Here is a 21,059-nt window from a genome sequence, read left to right as displayed (position 1 = left end):
CTGCATTCTATTATTCCTGAGGATGGGAAACAGATCATAATTCCTAGAGTCAGCAGAATGCTCTGGGAGAGGGAGAGAGCGATGGAGTGAGAGAAAGAGAGAGTTGAAGTGTGTTTGTCTCCTTATTGTAAGTGTGCATCTGTCTCCTCAATATGCATGTTTGTCAGATACTTTGTTGGTCTTGTCTGTATGTAACATGTCTATCAGCCCCAGGTTGTTTCAGATTTTTTGTTGTTATATCAAAGCAGACATGATTTCCCCTATTTAAACAAAATTCTTCTCAACCACAAGATCAAAAGGAGAAAAACAGAGGAAGAGAGAAAGGATGAGAGAGAGGGAGAAAGTGGCATTCTGCTCTCATCTTAATTGATGTGTAATTTCAGTAATGTTCGTGCACGGCGGGACCAGAGTTTGGGACTGCTTTTGACACTTGGACCTCTATGTTCCTCTATATTCTGATAAAATTATTCTAATAGACGTGTCGACATGGAGTAATTGTCTCTGTTAGGGGGAGTGTTGAGCTCTACAACACACATTGAGTCTCACAACTCAATCGCTGATTGAAAACTGTTTTCTGCCCCTCCAAAAAGATTGAATATGTAGACAATTGGCCTTCTTTCTGGGACTCACACACAAACAGGACCAAGCCTGGCCCGCTGAGGAGTGACGGACTCCATCCTAGCTGGAGGGGTGCTCTCATCTTATCTACCAACATGAACATGGCTCTAACTCCTCTAGCTCCACAATGAGATAGCCTGTTGCCTGGCCTGCACCCTGTTAGCCTGCCTGCCAGCTTGATGGAGTCTGCCACTAGCACAGCCAGCACAGCGCTCGCTTCCCCATTGTCACCGTGTCCGTGCCTTTATATAGGTCTGGCAAAACTAAACATGGCGGTGTTCGCCCTAGAAAATTCACTGGAATAAAGACATCCTCCATTCCTGTCGTTATTTAAAGTATGTTATAATATCTCACATCTCAAAATAGGACTACTTAATGTTACATCCCTCACTTCTAAGGCAGTCATAGTCAATGAACTAAACACTGATCATAACCTTGATGTGATTGGCCTGACTGAAACATGGCTCAAGCCAGATTAATTTACTGTGTTAAATGAGAACTCTCCTCCAGGTTACAGCAGTGACCATATTCCCCGCGCATCCGCAAAGGCGGAGGTGTTGCTAACATTTACGATAGCAAATTTCAATTGACCCCCCCCATCAGTTAACCACCTAACCAAGGATCTACATTTAACCTTGCGTAAAACCCTAGATGCAGTCGCACCTCTAAAAACAAAAAACATTTGTCACAAGAAATTTGCTCCCTGGTATACAGAAAATAACCAAGCCCTGAAGCAAGCTTCTAGAAAATTGGAATGTAAATGGCGCTACACCAAACTGGAAGTCTTCCGACTACCGTGCGATATTGAGCCCTCACTGCTGCGCAATGAGCCTACTTTTCCAACCTAATTGAGGAGAATAGAAACAATTCAAAATATATTTTTGATACTGTCGCAAAGCTAACTAAAAAACAGCCTTCCCCAAGTGAGGATGGCCTTCACTTCAGCACTACACAGACCTACCAGGACCAAGGATCAATGGAGATACCAAAGTTTTTAAATCCTGTCTCTATCAACACATTCACGAAGATGGTCATGGCCTCTAAACCTTCCAGCTGCCTACTGGACCCTATTCCAACTAAACTACTGAAAGAGATACTTCCTGTGCTTGGCCCTCCTATGTTGAACATAATAAATGGCTCTCTATCCACCGGATGTGTACCAAACTCACTAAAAGTGGCAGTAATAAAGCCTCTCCTGAAAAAGCCAAACCTTGACCCATAATAAAAAAAATTACAATAATAATCGGCATATATCGAATCTCCCATTCCTCTCAAGACAAATAATGTATACAAAACGCTCCGGTCAGGTTTTAGACCCCATCATAGTACTGAGACTGCACTCGTGAAGGTGGTGAATCACCTTTTAATGGCATCAGACTAAGGCTCTGAATCTGTCCTCGTGCTCCTCGACCTAAGTCCCGCTTTTGACACAGTCGATCACCACATTCTTTTGAAGAGATTGGAAACTCTAATTGGTCTACACGGACAAGTTTTTGCCTGGTTTAGATCTTATCTGTCAGAAAGATATCTGTTGGAAAGATATCAGTTCGTCCTCTGACAAATCAATGGGAAGTTTCGGTGTTCCTCAAGGTTCCGTTTTAGGCCCACTATTGTTTTCATTATATATTCTACCTCTTGGTGATGTCATTTGGAAAAACAAAATGTAAACTTTCACTGCTATGCGGACGACACACAGCTGTACATTTTGATGAAACATGGTGAAGCCCCAAAATTGCCTACCTTGGAAGCGTATGTTTCAGACATAAGGAAGTGGATGGAAGCAAACATTTTACTTTTAAACTCGGACCAAACAGAGATGCTAGTTCTACGTCCCAAGAAACAAAGAGATCTGCTGTTTGATCTGACAATTAATCTTGATGGTTGTACAGTCGTCTCAAATAAAACTGTGAAGGACCTCAGCGTTACTCTGGACCCTGATCTCTCTTTTGATGAACATAAAGAATATTTCAAGTGCAGCTTTTTCTAGCTTCCATATTTTCTTCAAACTTTTTGTCCAAAAATGATGCATAAAAGCTTACCCATGCTTTTGTCACTTCTAGATTACACTACTGCAATGCGCTATTCTTCGGCTACCCAGATAAAGCACTAAATAAACTTCAGTTAGTGCTAAATACATCTGCTAGAATCTTGACTAGAACCAACAAATTCAATCATATCACTCCAGTGCCTCTCTACACTGGTTTCCTGTTAAGGCTAGGATTTCTAGGTTTTATTGCTAACTTACAAAGCATTAAATAGACTTGCTCCTACCTATCTCTCTGATTTGATACTGCCGTACATACCTACACGTACGCTACGATCACAAGACGTATACCTCCTTATTGTCCCTAAAATTTTGAAGAAAACAGCTGGAGGCAGGGCTTTCTCTTATAGAGCTCCATTTTTATGGAATGGTCTGCCTATCCATCAGAGACGCAGACTCGGTCTCGACTTTTAAGTCTACTGAAGACTCATCTCATCAGTAGGTACTATGATTTAGTGTAGTCTGGCCTAGGGGTGCAAAGGTGAATGGTAAGGCACTGGAGTGACGAACCGCCCTGGCTGTCTCTGCATGGCTGGCTCCTCTCTCCACTGGGATTCTCTGGCTCTGACCCTATTGCGGGGGTTGAGTCATTGGCTTACTAGTGTTCTCCCATGCCGTACCTAGGAGGGGTGCATAACGTCGTAGCAGGCTTTATTCGCTATACTCGACTTGGGTGGGTTGAGTCACTGACGTGATCTTCCTGTCCAGTTTTGCGCCCCCTCGGGCTTGCGGTGGAGGAGATCTTCATGGGCTATACTCAGCCTTGTAAGTTGGTGGTCTGTTACTATCCCTCTAGTGGTGTGGGGGCTGTGCTTAGGCAAAGTGGGTGGGGTTACAGCTCTAGGACCATGCCTCAGAACTACCTGGCCTGACGACTCCTGGCTGTCCCCATCCCCAGTCCACCGTGTCGTGCTGCTGCTCCAGTTTCAACAGTTCTGCCTGTGGAGATGGAACCCTGACCTGTTCACCGGACGTGCTACCTTGTCATGCTGCTGCTCCAGTTTCAACTGTTCTGCCTGAGGAGATGGAACCCTGACCTGTTCACCGGACGTGCTACCTTGTCCCGGACCTGCTGTTTTCGACCCTCTCTCTCCCTCTCTACCGCACCTGCTGTCTGGACCTCTGAATGCTCGGCTATGAAAAGCCAACTGACATTTACTCCTGAGGTGCTGACCTGTTGCACCATCTATAACCACTGTGATTATTATTTGACCCTGCTGGTCATCTATGAATGTTTGAACATCTTGGCCATGTACTGTTATAATCTCCACCCGGAAGAGGACTGGCCACCTCTCAGACCCTGGTTCCTCTCTAGGTTTCTTCCTAGGTTCCTGCCTTTCTAGGGAGTTTTTCCTAGCCACCACGCTTCTACATCTGCATTGCTTGCTGTTTGGGTTTTCTGTATAAGCATTTTGTTACATCTGCTGATGTAAAATGGGCTTTATAAATACATTTTATTTGATTTTAATAGCATTTTGATAGTGTTCTGATTGGATTCTGATAGCACTCGTGCTAATAAACATTGTATTTGTGTCTAGATATAAATAGAACAGATATACAACTTCTGTTACTGTTCTGAGGTTAGCGCAACATTAATGCTCTTATGTTTCTCTGAATGTCTGGATCCTACAGGTCTATATTATCGTTCCATTTCCCCCTGTCATTTCTGAAGCATTGATCCTATGCTTTCTAAGTCAAGTTTGTTTATTTATGTGTGTGTTGTGAAGCTGGCCTGCCTTGGCCCATGTTATCACGAGCTCCATCTCCACTCACCCCTTAGCCCTCATATACACATACACCAATACATACCATATAGACTACATACTAACCTCCATTCACACACCTCCTTTGGCAAAGACGTCACAGAGAAGTGAGGGCTAGGGCAGCTGAGGCAAATGCCCTTACAGCCACCCGTGTGTGTGTGTGTGTGTGTGTGTGTGTGTGTGTGTGTGTGTGTGTGTGTGTGTGGTGTGTGTGGTGTGTGTGTGTGTGTGTGTGTCACAAAGAGGAATGGGTTGCAAATGACTGTTTGTGCACATGCACACACACTATGATGGAGTGCAGGCCATTGGGGTGCTGGGGGTATTCTTCAGGGCTGAAGTAAGGGGTAAAGTGAGGTGGTTCCACTAGAGATCAACACAGCCTTCTGCTGTCTACTGCTCTTAACTCCACAGGATTTACTGCTGCTATTAGTCTCTGTACTCCTCCTGTAGCACTAATACTAGCACATACACACAGTCTTGTTTAACTAACCTTGTGGGAACACACAATTGATTCCCATTCAAAATCCCATTTTCCCAAACCAGCAAACTGTTCTGGTCCTCACAAGGATAGTGAATCACACACACTCTTTATCTTTCTGCAGAGGAATAGTTGAGGAGCTCTTTAACCAATGGAATGCATGGATTTTACACAGACCATTTGGATACACTCTGTGCGAGAGGTGTGTGTGTGTGTGAGAGAGAGAGGAAAAGGCTTGAGCGGGCATGCCCGTTCATCCTGGGTCATTGCATTTTGAACTGTCCCCCCTTCCCTTCTGCCATACCCCGTCCTCTTCTCCTGCCTCACTCCCCTCCTCTTCTCCTGCCTCATTCCCCATCCTCTTCTCCTGCCTCATTCCCCATCCTCTTCTCCTGCCTCATTCCCCATCCTCTTCTCCTGCCTCATTCCCCATCCTCTTCTCCTGCCTCATTCCCCATCCGCTTCTCCTGCCTCATTCCCCATCCTCTTCTCCTGCCTCATTCCCCATCCTCTTCTCCTGCCTCATTCCACATCCTCTTCTCCTGCCTCATTCCACATCCTCTTCTTTTGCCTCATTCCCCGTCCTCTTCTCCTGCCTCACTCCCCGTCCTCTTCTCCTGCCTCACTCCCCGTCCTCTTCTCCTGCCTCACTCCCCGTCCTCTTCTCCTGCCTCATTCCACATCCTCTTCTCCTGCCTCACTCCCTGTCCTCTTCTCCTGCCTCACCCCCTCCCCTTCTCCTGCCTCACTCCCCTCCCCTTCTCCTGCCTCACTCCCCTCCCCTTCTCCTGCCTCACTCCCCTCCACTTCTCCTGCTCCAGCCCTCTCCTCTTCTCTTCTCCTGCCTCACCCCCCCTTCTCCTGCCTCACCCCCCTCAACTTCTCCTGCCATACCCCATCCTCTTCTCCTGTCTCACCCCCTCCTCTTCTCCCGCCATACCCTCTCCTCTTCTCCTGCCATACCCTCTCCTCTTCTCCTGCCATACCCCGTCCTCTTCTCCTGCCTCACTCCCCTCCTCTTCTCCTGCCATACCCTTCTCTTCTCCTGCCTCACCCCCCTCCTCTTCTCCTGCCTCACTCCCCTCCTCTTCTCCTGACATACCCTATCTTCTTCTCCTGCCTCACCCACCTCCTCTTCTCCTGCCTCACTCCCCTCCTCTTCTCCTGCCTCACTCCCCTCCTCTTCTCCTGCCTCACTCCCCTCCTCTTCTCCTGCCTCACTCCCCTCCTCTTCTCCTGCCATACTCCCCTCCTCTCTCCTATTCTCCTGCCATACCCCGTCCTCTTCTCCTTCCTCACTTTCCTCCTCTTCTCCTGCCTCACTCCCCTCCTCTCTCCTGCCATACCCTCTCCTCTTCTCCTGCCTCACTCCCCTCCTCTCTCCTGCCATACCCTCTCCTCTTCTCCTGCCTCACTCCCCTTTTTCCTGTCTCACCCCCTCCTCTTCTCCTGCCTCACTCCCCTCCTCTTCTCCTGCCATACTCCCCTCCTCGATCCTCTTCTCCTGCCTCACTCCCCTCCTCTTCTCCTGCCATACTCCCCTCCTCTCTCCTCTTCTCCTGCCATACCCCGTCCTCTTCTCCTGCCTCACTTTCCTCCTCTTCTCCTGCCTCACTCCCCTCCTCTCTCCTGCCATACCCTCTCCTCTTCTCCTGCCTCACTCCCCTCCTCTCTCCTGCCATACCCTCTCCTCTTCTCCTGCCTCACTCCCCTCCTCCTGCTCCAGCCCTCTCCCCTTCTTCCTGTCTCACCCCCTCCTCTTCTCCTGCTCCAGCCCTCTCTTCTCCTGCCATACCCTCTCCTCTTCTCCTGCCATACCCTCTCCTCTTCTCCTGCCATACCCCATCCTCTTCTCCTGCCATACCCCATCCTCTTCTCCTGCCTCACTCACCTCCTCTTCTCCTGCCAAAAGCCGTCCTCTTCTCCTGCCTCACCCTCCTCCTCATCTCCTGCCTCACCCTCTCTTCTCCTGCTCCAGCCCTTCCTCTTCTCCTGCCTCACCCCCTACTCTTCTCCTGCCTCACCCCCTACTCTTCTCCTGCTCCAGCCCTCTCCTCTCCTCCTGCCTCACCCCCTACTCTTCTCCTGCCTCACCCACCTCTTCCTCTCTTGCCTCACCCCTCCTCCTCTCCTGCCTCACCCCTCCTCCTCTCCTGCCTCACCCCTCCTCCTCTCCTGCCTCACCCCCCTCCTCATCTCCTGCCTCACCCCCTCCTCATCTCCTGCCTCACCCCCTCCTCATCTCCTGCCTCACCCACCCTCTTCTCCTGCTCCAGCCCTCTCTTCTCCTCCTGCCTCACCCACCCTCTTCTCCTGCTCCAGCCCTCTCTTCTCCTCCTGCCTCACCCCCTACTCTCCTCCTGCCTCACCCCCTACTCTTCTCCTGCCTCACCCCCTACTCTTCCTGCCTCACCCCCTACTCCTCTCTTGCCTCACCCCCTCCTCTTCTCCTGCCTCACCCCACCTCCTCTTCTCCTGCCTCACCCCACCCCCTCATCTCCTGCCTCACCCCCTCCTCATTTCCTGTCTCACCCCCCTCCTCCTATCCTGCCTCACCCCCTCCTCCTATCCTGCCTCCCCCTCTCTCAGCCCTAGTCTTGGGTTGAGTGGGGAAAAGAGGCATGAGAGGAAGAGGAGGAGAGGATGGGGAGAGGAGGTGGGAAAGAATGGTGGGGTAGGAGGGGGAAATGAGAATGGAGGGGAAGAGGAGGTGAGAGGAGGTAAGAGGGGACTTCACTGGGAAAAGGAAAGAACGGTTTTCCAGTTTTCCATACAGCTCAGTTAAGAAGATCCTGTCTGTTTGAGAGGCGTTTCCTCTCCTCTCCCAGCAGCATTCCTTATCTTATCAGCCCCAATCATCAGCCAGCACTCATCATGCCCAAACAGGGAGAGAGCCACATCCAGGGTGTGTAGCGAGAGACGGTAAGAGAGAAAGAAAGACAGAAAAGGTAGGGGGGACTTAAGTATACTCCCTCTAATTATCCTATTATTCTCTCTTTCTCTCTCTCTCGTGGGGGGGGGGGGGGGGGGGGGGGGCAGTGAACTGTCTGGTCTGCAGAGGAAATGCCCTACTGGCCATGCTCAGAACAAAATACAGTCTACAAAGAGAAATAGTGGGTTGAGGGGAGAGCAAGGGAGTCGTTGTGGAAGGAGAAAGAGAGGGAGGACAGCACGACAGACAAGCTGGGAGAAAGATTGAGTGAGAAAAATAAATAAATTGAGCAAGAGAGAGGGGGAGGATAGGGGAGAGGGATAGTGTGGCAGGCAGGTAGGGAGGGAGTGAAAGAGAGAAAATCAGTGTGATGGAGCAGCCTTAAGGCTGGAGGAATGTTCCTAAGTTCAGGAGGTTTTGATGGTGTGTGTGTTCAGGGTGTAGGGGCAGGGGTTAATTGTGGTGTGACCTCTCTAACGTCTTTCCCTGGCTCGTTATCATGATTGGGTAATTAATTCTTGGGGCGCCTCTCCTCACTTTCTCAAAAAAGGAGGTTGTGTGTGTGAATGAGAGACAGAGAGGAAGGTAGAGAGAGAGAGAGAGGAAGAGACAGATAACCCAGTATCAAAATACAAGATGACTGACCAACACCCAGTCATTATTAAAACACTAACTGAGTGTTTGAGAGTGTTTGATCTGATAGTGCACAGTATGGTAACACAGCTGTTTACAGTATAATACGTGGGCATGTACTGTGAAGTGGAGTCGGACGTGGTTCAACACATTCTTTCAGACACTCAGATTACACAGCAAGAAACATGAGCCACACACACACACACACACACACACACCTGTACACACCTGTACACACACTAACACACACGCACACGCGTGTACACACACACGCGTGTGTACACTCACACTTGTACACACACACACACACACACACACACACACACACACACACACACACACACACCGTGAACAGACACACACGTGAACAGACACACACACACACACACACGTGAACAGACACACACGTGTACACACACACACACACACACACACACACACACGTGTACACACACACACACACACACACACACACAACACACACACACACACACACGTGAACAGACACACATACACACACACAGACACGTGTACACACACACACACACACACACACACACACACACACACACACCGTGAACAGACACACATACACACACACATACACGTGTACACACACACACACACACACACACACCGCGCACACACACACACACATACACACGTGTACACTCACACATCCATGTACACACACACACACACACACACACACACACACACACACACACACACACACGTGTACACATACACACGTGTACACATACACACAAACACGTGTACACACACACCCCCGTGTACACACACGTGTAAACCCAGCCACACACACACACACACACACACACAGACACACACGCATGTACAGACACACACACCCACTTGTACACACACACACACCCACTTGTACACACACACACACACACACACACACACGTGTGTACACACACACACACACACACACACACACACACACACACACACACACACACACACACACACACACACACACACACACACACACACACCCGAGAGAGAGAGAGAGACAGACACAGACTCACGAGTGTGGGTTTGCTACGGAATGAGTTGGAAGATTGCCATACTATAACATGGTGGGATACTGTGTATGTGTACATTTAAACAAACAGTACAACTGGCACAGAGTTACAAATGCCACTATAAATCTGACTCAGACAGTGCCAATGCTTCACCTCTCTCTTGCTTTCCTAAATTCCTTTCCTTCCTTCCCCCCTTTCCTGTCTTCTCGTGACTCTCACTCTTCTTTTTCCACTCCATTCCCTATGACCATTTAAAAGATGAAGGCAAAGAAAGGAGATGGGCAATTTCATCGTGACATCATAAAACATGTAGTCTATGTATCAGTAAACCCTGAGCCAGACGAGACCAACTGCCTGAGAGGAAGACGAGACCAACTGCCTGAGATGAAGACGAGACCAACTGCCTGAGAGGAAGACGAGACCAACTGCCTGAGAGGAAGACGAGACCAACTGCCTGAGATGAAGACGAGACAAACTGCCTGAGAGGAAGACGAGACCAACTGCGTGAGAGGAAGACGAGACCAACTGCCTGAGAGGAAGACGAGACCAACTGCCTGAGAGGAAGACGAGACCAACTGCCTGAGAGGAAGACGAGACCAACTGCCTGAGAGGAAGACGAGACCAACTGCCTGAGAGGAAGACGAGACCAACTGCCTGAGAGGAAGACGAGACCAACTGCCTGAGAGGAAGACGAGACCAACTGCCTGAGAGGAAGACGAGACCAACTGCCTGAGAGGAAGACGAGACCAACTGCCTGAGAGGAAGACGAGACCAACTGCCTGAGAGGAAGACGAGACCAACTGCCTGAGAGGAAGACGAGACCAACTGCCTGAGAGGAAGACGAGACCAACTGCCTGAGAGGAAGACGAGACCAACTGCCTGAGAGGAAGACGAGACCAACTGCCTGAGAGGAAGACGAGACCAACTGCCTGAGAGGAAGACGAGACAAACTGCCTGAGATGAAGACGAGACAAACTGCCTGAGAGGAAGACGAGACCAACTGCCTGAGATGAAGACGAGACCAACTGCCTGAGAGGAAGACGAGACCAACTGCCTGAGAGGAAGACGAGACCAACTGCCTGAGAGGAAGACGAGACCAACTGCCTGAGAGGAACATGAGACTGGGACTCTGTCTCAATTGTCAAAAAATCCATCATGGCCTTTGAAATAACTGACCTATCAAGTGCAGAAAAGGAGACGAGGACAGAATAGATTTTTTCACAAATGAGAAAGAGCCAAAGTCAGACTAAAGGGGTGAAATTTAAATCAAATAAAATGTAAGGTATAGACTAACAGTAAAATGCTTGCGGGCCCTTCCCAACAATGCAGAGAGAAAACAAATAGAGAAATAATAGAAAAGTAAAACACGTAATAATATATACACAATGAGTAACGATAACATGGCTATATACACAATGAGTAACGATAACATGGCTATATACACAATGAGTAACGATAACATGGCTATATACACAATGAGTAACGATAACATGGCTATATACACAATGAGTAACGATAACATGGCTATACACACAATGAGTAACGATAACATGGCTATACACACAATGAGTAATGATAACATGGCTATATACACAATGAGTAACGATAACATGGCTATATACACAATGAGTAACGATAACATGGCTATATACACAATGAGTAACGATAACATGGCTATATACACAATGAGTAACGATAACATGGCTATACACACAATGAGTAACGATAACATGGCTATACACACAATGAGTAATGATAACATGGCTATATACACAATGAGTAATGATAACATGGCTATATACACAATGAGTAACGATAACATGGCTATATACACAATGAGTAATGATAACATGGCTATATATACAATGAGTAACGATAACATGGCTATATACAAACAGAGTAACGATAACATGGCTATACACACAATGAGTAATGATAACATGGCTATATATACAATGAGTAACGATAACATGGCTATATACAAACAGAGTAACGATAACATGGCTATATACACAATGAGTAACGATAACATGGCTATATACACAATGAGTAATCATAACTTCTTATGGATGGTGGCAGTATTGAGTAGCTTGGATGACTGACGTGCCCAGAGTAAACTGCCTGCTACTCACTCCCAGAAACTAGAATATGCATATTATTAGTAGATTTGGATAGAAAACACTCTGAAGTTTCTAAAACTGTTTGAATGATGTCTGTGAGTATAACAGAACTCATATGGCAGGCAAAAACCTGACAAAAAAATCCAAACAAGAGTGGTCTGTAGGACTTCAATTAATTCCCTATCCAAACTACAGTGTCTGTGGGATCATTTTGCACTTCCTAAGGCTTCCACTAGATGTCAACAGTCTTTAGAACCTTGTTTGAGGCTTCTACTGTAAAGTGGGGATGAATAAGAGCTACTGGAGTCAGAACACTGCCAGCAGGGCATGAGCCCCAGGCATGCACACTCACGTGAGAGGTACCTCAGTTCCATTGCATTTCTGAAGACAAAGGATTTCTCCGGTTGAAACTTTATTGCGGATGTGCGATAAAAACATCCTAAAGATTGATTCTATACATCGTTTGACATGTTTCTACGAACTGTAATGGAAATGTTTGAGTTTTCGTCTGACATGCGTGTCCTGAATTTGGATTTGTGAACTGAAGGCGCGATCAAAAAGGAGGTATTTGGACATAAAGGATGGACTTTATCGAACAAAACAAACATTTATTGTGGACCTGGGATACCTGGGAGTGCATTCTGATGAAGATCATCAAAAGTAAGTGAATATTTATAATGCTGTTTCTGACTATTGTTGACTCCAACATGGCGGATATATTGTTTGGCATGTTTTTGTTGTCTGAGCGCCGTACTCAGATTATTGCTTTTTCGGTAAAGCTTTTTTGAAATCTGACACAGCGGTTGCATTAAGGAGAAGTTTATCTAAAGTTCCATGCATAACACTTGTATTTTCATGAACATTTATGATGGGTATTTCTGTAAATTGATGTGGCTCTCTGCAAAATCACCGGATGTTTTGGAGGCAAAACATTACTGAACATAACGTGTCAATGTAAACTGATATTTTTGGATATAAATATGAACTTTATCGAACAAAACATACATGTATTGTGTAACATGAAGTCATATGAGTGTCATCTGATGAAGATCATCAAAGGTTAGTGATTCATTTTATCTCTATTTCTGCTTTTTGTGACTCCTCTCTTTGGCTGGAAAATGGCTGTGTTTTTGTGTGTTTAGGCGCTGACCTAATATAATCATATGGTTTGCCGTCGCCGTAAAGCCTTTTTGAAATCAGACACTGTGGCTGGATTAACAAGAAGCAAAGCTTTAAAATGGTGTATAATACTTGTATATTTGAGGAATTTTAATTCTGAGATTTTTGTTGTTTTGAATTTGCCGCCCTGCACTTTCACTTGCTGTCGTCATATCGATCCCCTAACGGGATTCAAGCCAACTGGGCCTCCCTGTGGCTCAGTTGGTAGAGCATGGTGTTTGCAACGCCAGGGTTGTGGGTTCAAATCCCACGGGGGGCCAGTACAAAAAAAACTAAAAATGCATGAAATGAAATGTATGTATTCACTACTGTAAGTCACTCTGGATAAGAGCGTCTGCTAAATGACTCAAATGAAAATGTATAAGTTTTAACATGGCTATATACACAATGAGTAACGATAACATGGCTATATACACAATGAGTAATGATAACATGGCTGTATACAAACAGAGTAACAATAACATGGCTATATACACAATGAGTAACGATAACATGGCTATATACATTTACATTTCAGTCATTTAGCAGACGCTCTTATCCAGAGCGACTTACAGTTCATTTCATACATTTTTTTGTACTGGCCCCTCGTGGGAATCGAACCCACAACCCTGGCGTTGCAAACACCATGCTCTACCAACTGAGCCACAGGGAAGACCTATATACACAATGAGTAACGATAACATGGCTATATACACAATGAGAACCGAAAACATGGCTATATACACAATGAGTAACGATAACATGGCTATACACACAATGAGTAACGATAACATGGCTATATATACAATGAGTAACGATAACATGGCTATATACACAATGAGTAACGATAACATGGCTATATACACAATGAGTAACGATAACATGGCTATATACACAATGAGTAACGATAACATGGCTATATACACAATGAGTAACGATAACATGGCTATATACACAATGAGTAACGATAACATGGCTATATACACAATGAGTAACGATAACATGGCTATACACACAATGAGTAACGATAACATGGCTATATACACAATGAGAACCGAAAACATGGCTATATACACAATGAGTAACGATAACATGGCTATACACACAATGAGTAACGATAACATGGCTATATACACAATGAGTAACGATAACATGGCTATACACACAATGAGTAACGATAACATGGCTATACACACAATGAGTAATGATAACATGGCTATACACACAATGAGTAACGATAACATGGCTATACACACAATGAGTAACGATAACATGGCTATATACACAATGAGTAATGATAACATGGCTATACACACAATGAGTAACGATAACATGGCTATATACACAGGGTACCAGTAGAGAATCGATGTGCAGGGGTACGAGGTCATTGAGGTAGATATGTACATATAGGTAGGGATAAAGTGACTAGGCAACAGGACAGACAATAAACAGTAGCAGCAGCGTATGTGATGAGACAAAAAAAGTTAATGCCAAAAGGGTCAATGCAGATAGTCCGGGTAGCTATTTGGTTAACTATTTAGCAGTCTTATGGCTTTGGGGTAGAAGCTGTTCTGGGTCCTGTTGGTACCGCCTGCAGTGCAGAGTCTATGACTTGGGTGGCTGGAGTCTTTGAAAAACAGCATGTCCTGCACTTTCCAGGTGTTGCAAGAACTTTAATGATCCTTTAGTCATAAGAACCATCTGTCAACATGATGATGAGTCAGCAAATCTCTCTTTAACTAAAACTTGCCAAAATGTCAATATAATGCATTAGGTTTTAATGAATAAATACATGGAATAAACCCAACGCCAACAGGAGAAGTGGGCGAAGGTGGGAGCCTGGGCTCTGAGTGTCAGACAGCCCTGAGGCATGGAGCATTGAGCTCTACAGACAGACAGAGACATGAGAAGAGACAAGGGCCTGAGAGAGAGAAAGAGAGCGAGAGGTTGGAGCAGATTTCTCTCATCAGGTCGTGGTTCGACTACGGCTGTCTGATAGCACAAGAATTCTGGCCCACGCTCCTCTTCTCTCCTGGATGCTGAATGCGCTCTCGCTACCTCTATCTCCCGGAGCTCTGCCAAGTAATTACTGAGAGATGCTGAGGATACTCCCTCCCTCCATCTGGCAGAGCACTGCCAAGTAATTACTGAGAGATGCTGAGGACACTCCCTCCCTCCATCTGGCAGAGCACTGCCAAGTAATTACTGAGAGATGCTGAGGACACTCCCTCCCTCCATCTGGCAGAGCACTGCCAAGTAATTACTGAGAGATGCTGAGGACACTCCCTCCCTCCATCTGGCAGAGCACTGCCAAGTAATTACTACAAGGTGCTGAAGACATGTCCATCCATCAGAACACTGACACACCTGTACACAAACAGGGCAGGTGTACACAGATACACAGATAAACATGCACACACACACAGGCATACACACATTGAACAAATACACATTTCTGGATACCTGCCTATAGCCAAAAGCCGTCGGAGAGAATTCTACCTCTTTGAACAACCTCTGTCAGTCAGTCAGTCAGTCAGTCAGTCAGTCAGTCAGTCAGTCAGTCAGTCAGTCAGTCAGTCAGTCAGTCAGTCAGTCAGTCAGTCACCCTTCTGTCACTCACTCTCCTCCCTCATAGTCTATACTTTAAAGATGTAATCCGCAGTATGGGGAAACTGAGCCACTGTCCGCTCCACGGCCATTGTTATTGTTTTTGTTGACGTAGCAGAGGTGGGGAGCGTCGCGCATCGTAGTTAAAAACATTGTCCTACATACGCTGCTGTTCTATCACGTGTGTAATGATGTCTGAGGGGAATAAACAGTGTTGGTTGTTTGCAGTAACTTCTTTGTTGTTGTAATATCACAAACGGACGTGGTACGTTCACCATCAAGGATTCCAGCTTTAACACCCTGGTCTGTCCCCTTATAATACACCCCTTCTACCCCCCCTTCTCTCACCTCTTTCCACCCACCCACCCACTCTGCCTCCACCCTTCTCTCTCCCTCTCAGGGAGTAGTACCGGGTCAGTCAGGTTGTGGGTTGGACTGCTGAGGGGCCCAGGGCTAAGGCTGCGACAGTAGGAGGAAACTCCTTCAGCAAATTCCAGACATACACTGTACACACTAGGATACTTCAACATTTACAGTCACACATACACAGATTACACACGTACAGAGTCACAGATTAGACACGCAGACACAGAGTCACAGATTAGACACGGAGACACAGAGTCACAGATTAGACACGCAGACACAGAGTCACAGATTAGACACGCAGACACAGAGTCACAGATTAGACACGCAGACACAGAGTCACAGATTAGACACGCAGACACAGAGTCACAGATTAGACACACAGACACAGACTCACAGATTAGACACGCAGACACAGACTCACAGATTAGACACGCAGACACAGACTCACAGATTAGACACGCAGACACAGACTCACAGATTAGACACGCAGACACAGACTCACAGATTAGACACGCAGACACAGACTCACAGACTAGATACGCAGACACAGACTCACAGATTAGACACGCAGACAGACTCACAGATTAGACACGCAGACACAGACTCACAGATTAGATACGCAGACAGACTCACAGATTAGATACGCAGACACAGACTCACAGATTAGATACGCAGACACAGACTCACAGATTAGACACGCAGACACAAACTCACAGATTAGACACGCAGACACAGACTCACAGATTAGATACGCAGACACAGACTAGATACGCAGACACAGACTCACAGATTAGATACACAGACACACAGATTAGATACACAGACACAGACTCACAGATTAGATACACAGACACAGACTCACACAGAGTCAGACACACACTAACACTACACCCGGACTCTACACACACAGTGGATACATACTCAAACACTGGACACACTAGATTCACACTTACAAGTATAGTCACTTACACACTTACACATACACATTAGATTAGTAGCTACACTAGTCATACATGCAGACTCAGTAGAGCTCGTTTTTCCAGGGCCTCTCAGGTAAGGTGAGGTCCTGTGCCCTCGGCAGACAGACATGAGCTGAGCTGCTCCCTGCAGAGCCTTGTTACAACTGAACCCAGCAGCGTTTGGCCAACCTCCAGGCCTTTTACGGCTTCAATTACAGACAGCTTTAACGAGTCCCAATTAACCAGTAAATCATTGCAAAGCCAAGTGTCTCTCTTTCTCTAACAGTCCCTCTCTCTCTATCTCTCTGTTGTTGTCTGTGTTTTTCTCTCTGTCTTTCTCTCTCCCCCTCTCTGTATATCTATCTCTCTGTTGTTCTCTGTGTTTTTCTCTCTGTCGTTCTTTCTCCCCCCTTCTCTCTCCCTCTCTCTGGTCTCTTTCAATACCCCTCTCTCTGCCACAGAAACCTTCCACTTCCCAACTCAGAGCTATAAAACCTTATGGAGTCTCTCCCTTCCAGACTGACAAGGTGTGATATAGGTTTAAACACACACAGGTAGGCAAATGGACAAATTGAAAAAGCTTTGTGAGCAAGCAACAGGCCTAAGGGAGGACGTAAGTTTAAATAAGGCTGCAGTCAGAGCTCTACCTGACGTTACAGTGGTTGTAGTGAGTTCTTTAATAAAGCTCTACCTGACGTTACAGTGGTTGTAGTGAGTTCTTTAATAAAGCTCTACCTGACGTTACAGTGGTTGTAGTGAGTTCTTTATTAAGGCTCTACCTGACGTTACAGTGGTTGTAGTGAGTTCTTTAATAAAGCTCTACCTGACGTTACAGTGGTTGTAGTGAGTTCTTTAATAAAGCTCTACCTGACGTTACAGTGGTTGTAGTGAGTTCTTTAATAAAGCTCTACCTGACGTTACAGTGGTTGTAGTGAGTTCTTTAATAAAGCTCTACCTGACGTTACAGTGGTTGTAGTGAGTTCTTTAATAAAGCTCTACCTGACGTTACAGTGGTTGTAGTGAGTTCTTTATTAAAGCTCTACCTGACGTTACAGTGGTTGTAGTGAGTTCTTTAATAAAGCTCTACCTGACGTTACAGTGGTTGTAGTGAGTTCTTTAATAAAGCTCTACCTGACGTTACAGTGGTTGATGTGAGTTCTTTAATAAAGCTCTACCTGACGTTACAGTGGTTGTAGTGAGTTCTTTATTAAAGCTCTACCTGACGTTACAGTGGTTGTAGTGAGTTCTTTATTAAAGCTCTACCTGACGCTACAGTGGTTGTAGTGAGTTCTTTATTAAGGCTCTACCTGACGTTACAGTGGTTGTAGTGAGTTCTTTAATAAAGCTCTACCTGACGTTACAGTGGTTGTAGTGAGTTCTTTATTAAGGCTCTACCTGACGTTACAGTGGTTGTAGTGAGTTCTTTAATAAAGCTCTACCTGACGTTACAGTGGTTGTAGTGAGTTCTTTAATAAAGCTCTACCTGACGTTACAGTGGTTGTAGTGAGTTCTTTATTAAAGCTCTACCTGACGTTACAGTGGTTGTAGTGAGTTCTTTAATAAAGCTCTACCTGACGTTACAGTGGTTGTAGTGAGTTCTTTATTAAGGCTCTACCTGACGCTACAGTGGTTGTAGTGAGTTCTTTATTAAGGCTCTACCTGACGTTACAGTGGTTGTAGTGAGTTCTTTAATAAAGCTCTACCTGACGTTACAGTGGTTGTAGTGAGTTCTTTATTAAGGCTCTACCTGACGTTACAGTGGTTGTAGTGAGTTCTTTAATAAAGCTCTACCTGACGTTACAGTGGTTGTAGTGAGTTCTTTATTAAAGCTCTACCTGACGTTACAGTGGTTGTAGTGAGTTCTTTAATAAAGCTCTACCTGACGTTACAGTGGTTGTAGTGAGTTCTTTATTAAAGCTCTACCTGACGTTACAGTGGTTGTAGTGAGTTCTTTAATAAAGCTCTACCTGACGTTACAGTGGTTGTAGTGAGTTCTTTATTAAGGCTCTACCTGACGTTACAGTGGTTGTAGTGAGTTCTTTATTAAGGCTCTACCTGACGTTACAGTGGTTGTAGTGAGTTCTTTAATAAAGCTCTACCTGACGTTACAGTGGTTGTAGTGAGTTCTTTATTAAGGCTCTACCTGACGTTACAGTGGTTGTAGTGAGTTCTTTAATAAAGCTCTACCTGACAGTACAGTGGTTGTAGTGAGTTCTTTATTAAGGCTCTACCTGACGTTACAGTGGTTGTAGTGAGTCCTTTAATAAAGCTCTACCTGACGTTACAGTGGTTGTAGTGAGTTCTTTAATAAAGCTCTACCTGACGTTACAGTGGTTGTAGTGAGTTCTTTAATAAAGCTCTACCTGACGTTACAGTGGTTGTAGTGAGTTCTTTAATAAAGCTCTACCTGACGTTACAGTGGTTGTAGTGAGTTCTTTATTATGCTCTACCTGACGTTACAGTGGTTGTAGTGAGTTCTTTATTAAAGCTCTACCTGACGTTACAGTGGTTGATGTGAGTTCTTTAATAAAGCTCTACCTGACGTTACAGTGGTTGTAGTGAGTTCTTTATTAAAGCTCTACCTGACGTTACAGTGGTTGTAGTGAGTTCTTTAATAAAGCTCTACCTGACGTTACAGTGGTTGTAGTGAGTTCTTTAATAAAGCTCTACCTGACATTACAGTGGTTGTAGTGAGTTCTTTATTAAAGCTCTACCTGACGTTACAGTGGTTGTAGTGAGTTCTTTATTAAAGCTCTAGCTGACGTTACAGTGGTTGTAGTGAGTTCTTTATTAAAGCTCTACCTGACGTTACAGTGGTTGTAGTGAGTTCTTTAATAAAGCTCTACCTGACGTTACAGTGGTTGATGTGAGTTCTTTAACCTCTATGGGCTAGGCGGGACGAATTCGTCCCACCTACGTAACAGCCACTTGAAGCCTGTGGCGCGATTTTCAAAACCTTAAAAATCCTATTACTTCAATTTCTCAAACATATGACTATTTTACATCTATTTAAAGACAAGACTCTCGTTAATCTAACTACACTGTCCGATTTCAAAAAGGCTTTACAACGAAAGCAAAAAATTAGATTATGTCAGCAGAGTCCCAAGCCAGAAATAATCAGACACCCATTTTTCAAGCTAGCATATAATGTCACCAAAACCCAGAAGACAGCTAAATGCAGCACTCACCTTTGATGATCTTCATCAGATGACAACCCTAGGACATTATGTTATACAATACATGCATGTTTTGTTCAATCAAGTTCATATTTATATCAAAAACCAGCTTTTTACATTAGCATGTGACGTTCAGAACTAGCATACCCCCCGCAAACTTCCGGGGAATTCGCTAACATTTTACTAAATTACTCACGATAAACGTTCACAAAAAGCATAACAATTATTTTAAGAATTATAGATACAGACCTCCTCTATGCACTCGATATGTCCGATTTTAAAATAGCTTTTTGGTGAAAGCACATTTTGCAATATTCTAAGTACATAGCCCAGGCATCACTGGCTAGCTTTTTAGACACCCGGCAAGTTTAGCACTCACCATAATCATATTTACTATTATAAAAGTTTGATTACCTTTTGTTGTCTTCGTCAGAATGCACTCCCAGGACTGCTACTTCAATAACAAATGTTGGTTTGGTCCAAAATAATCCATCGTTATATCCGAATAGCGGCGTTTTGTTCGTGCGTTCCAGACACTATCCGAAATGGTAAAGAAGGGTCGTGCGCATGGCGCAATTCGTGACAAAAAAATTCTAAATATTCCATTACCGTACTTCGAAGCATGTCAACCGCTGTTTAAAATCAATTTTTACGCCATTTTTCTCGTAGAAAAGCGATAATATTCCGACAGGGAATCTCCTTTTCGGCAAACAGAGGAAAAAAATCACAAAGGCGGGGGCGGTCGGGTCACGCGCCTAAGCCCAGAGTCCCTTGATCGGCCACTTGAGAAAGGCGATAATGTGTTTCAGCCTGGGGCTGGGATGACGACATTCAGGTTTTTCCCGGGCTCTGAGCGCCTATGGACGACGTAGGAAGTGTCACGTTGGAGCAGAGATCCTTAGTAAAAGATAGAGATGGAAAAGAAGTTCAAGAAATGGTCAGACAGGCCACTTCCTGTAAAGGAATCTCTCAGGTTTTGACCTGCCATTTGAGTTCTGTTATACTCACAGACACCATTCAAACAGTTTTAGAAACTTTAGGGTGTTTTCTATCCATATGTAATAAGTATATGCATATTCTAGTTACTGGGTAGGAGTGGTAACCAGATTAAATCGGGTATGTTTTTTATCCAGCCGTGTCAATACTGCCCCCT

At 45.3% G+C, this 21,059-nt stretch overlaps 1 protein-coding gene and 1 non-coding gene across 3 annotated transcripts in view; one reads left to right on the top strand and one right to left on the bottom strand.

Moving 5' to 3' along the window:
* gmds (GDP-mannose 4,6-dehydratase) overlaps positions 1–21,059 on the bottom strand; it is a 234,690-nt gene that overhangs the window by 7,126 nt on the left and 206,505 nt on the right. The window lies entirely within an intron of this gene.
* trnaa-ugc (transfer RNA alanine (anticodon UGC)) lies at positions 13,004–13,078 on the top strand. The gene has a single exon. It is a non-coding gene; the product is annotated as a tRNA-Ala (tRNA).

This window comes from Salmo salar, chromosome 10 (assembly GCF_965601325.2).
Source record: "Salmo salar chromosome 10, fSalSal1, whole genome shotgun sequence".
Lineage (NCBI taxonomy): Eukaryota > Metazoa > Chordata > Actinopteri > Salmoniformes > Salmonidae > Salmo > Salmo salar.
Note: the sequence above shows the minus strand (reverse complement) of the source record. Positions and strands in the feature narration are given on the sequence as shown.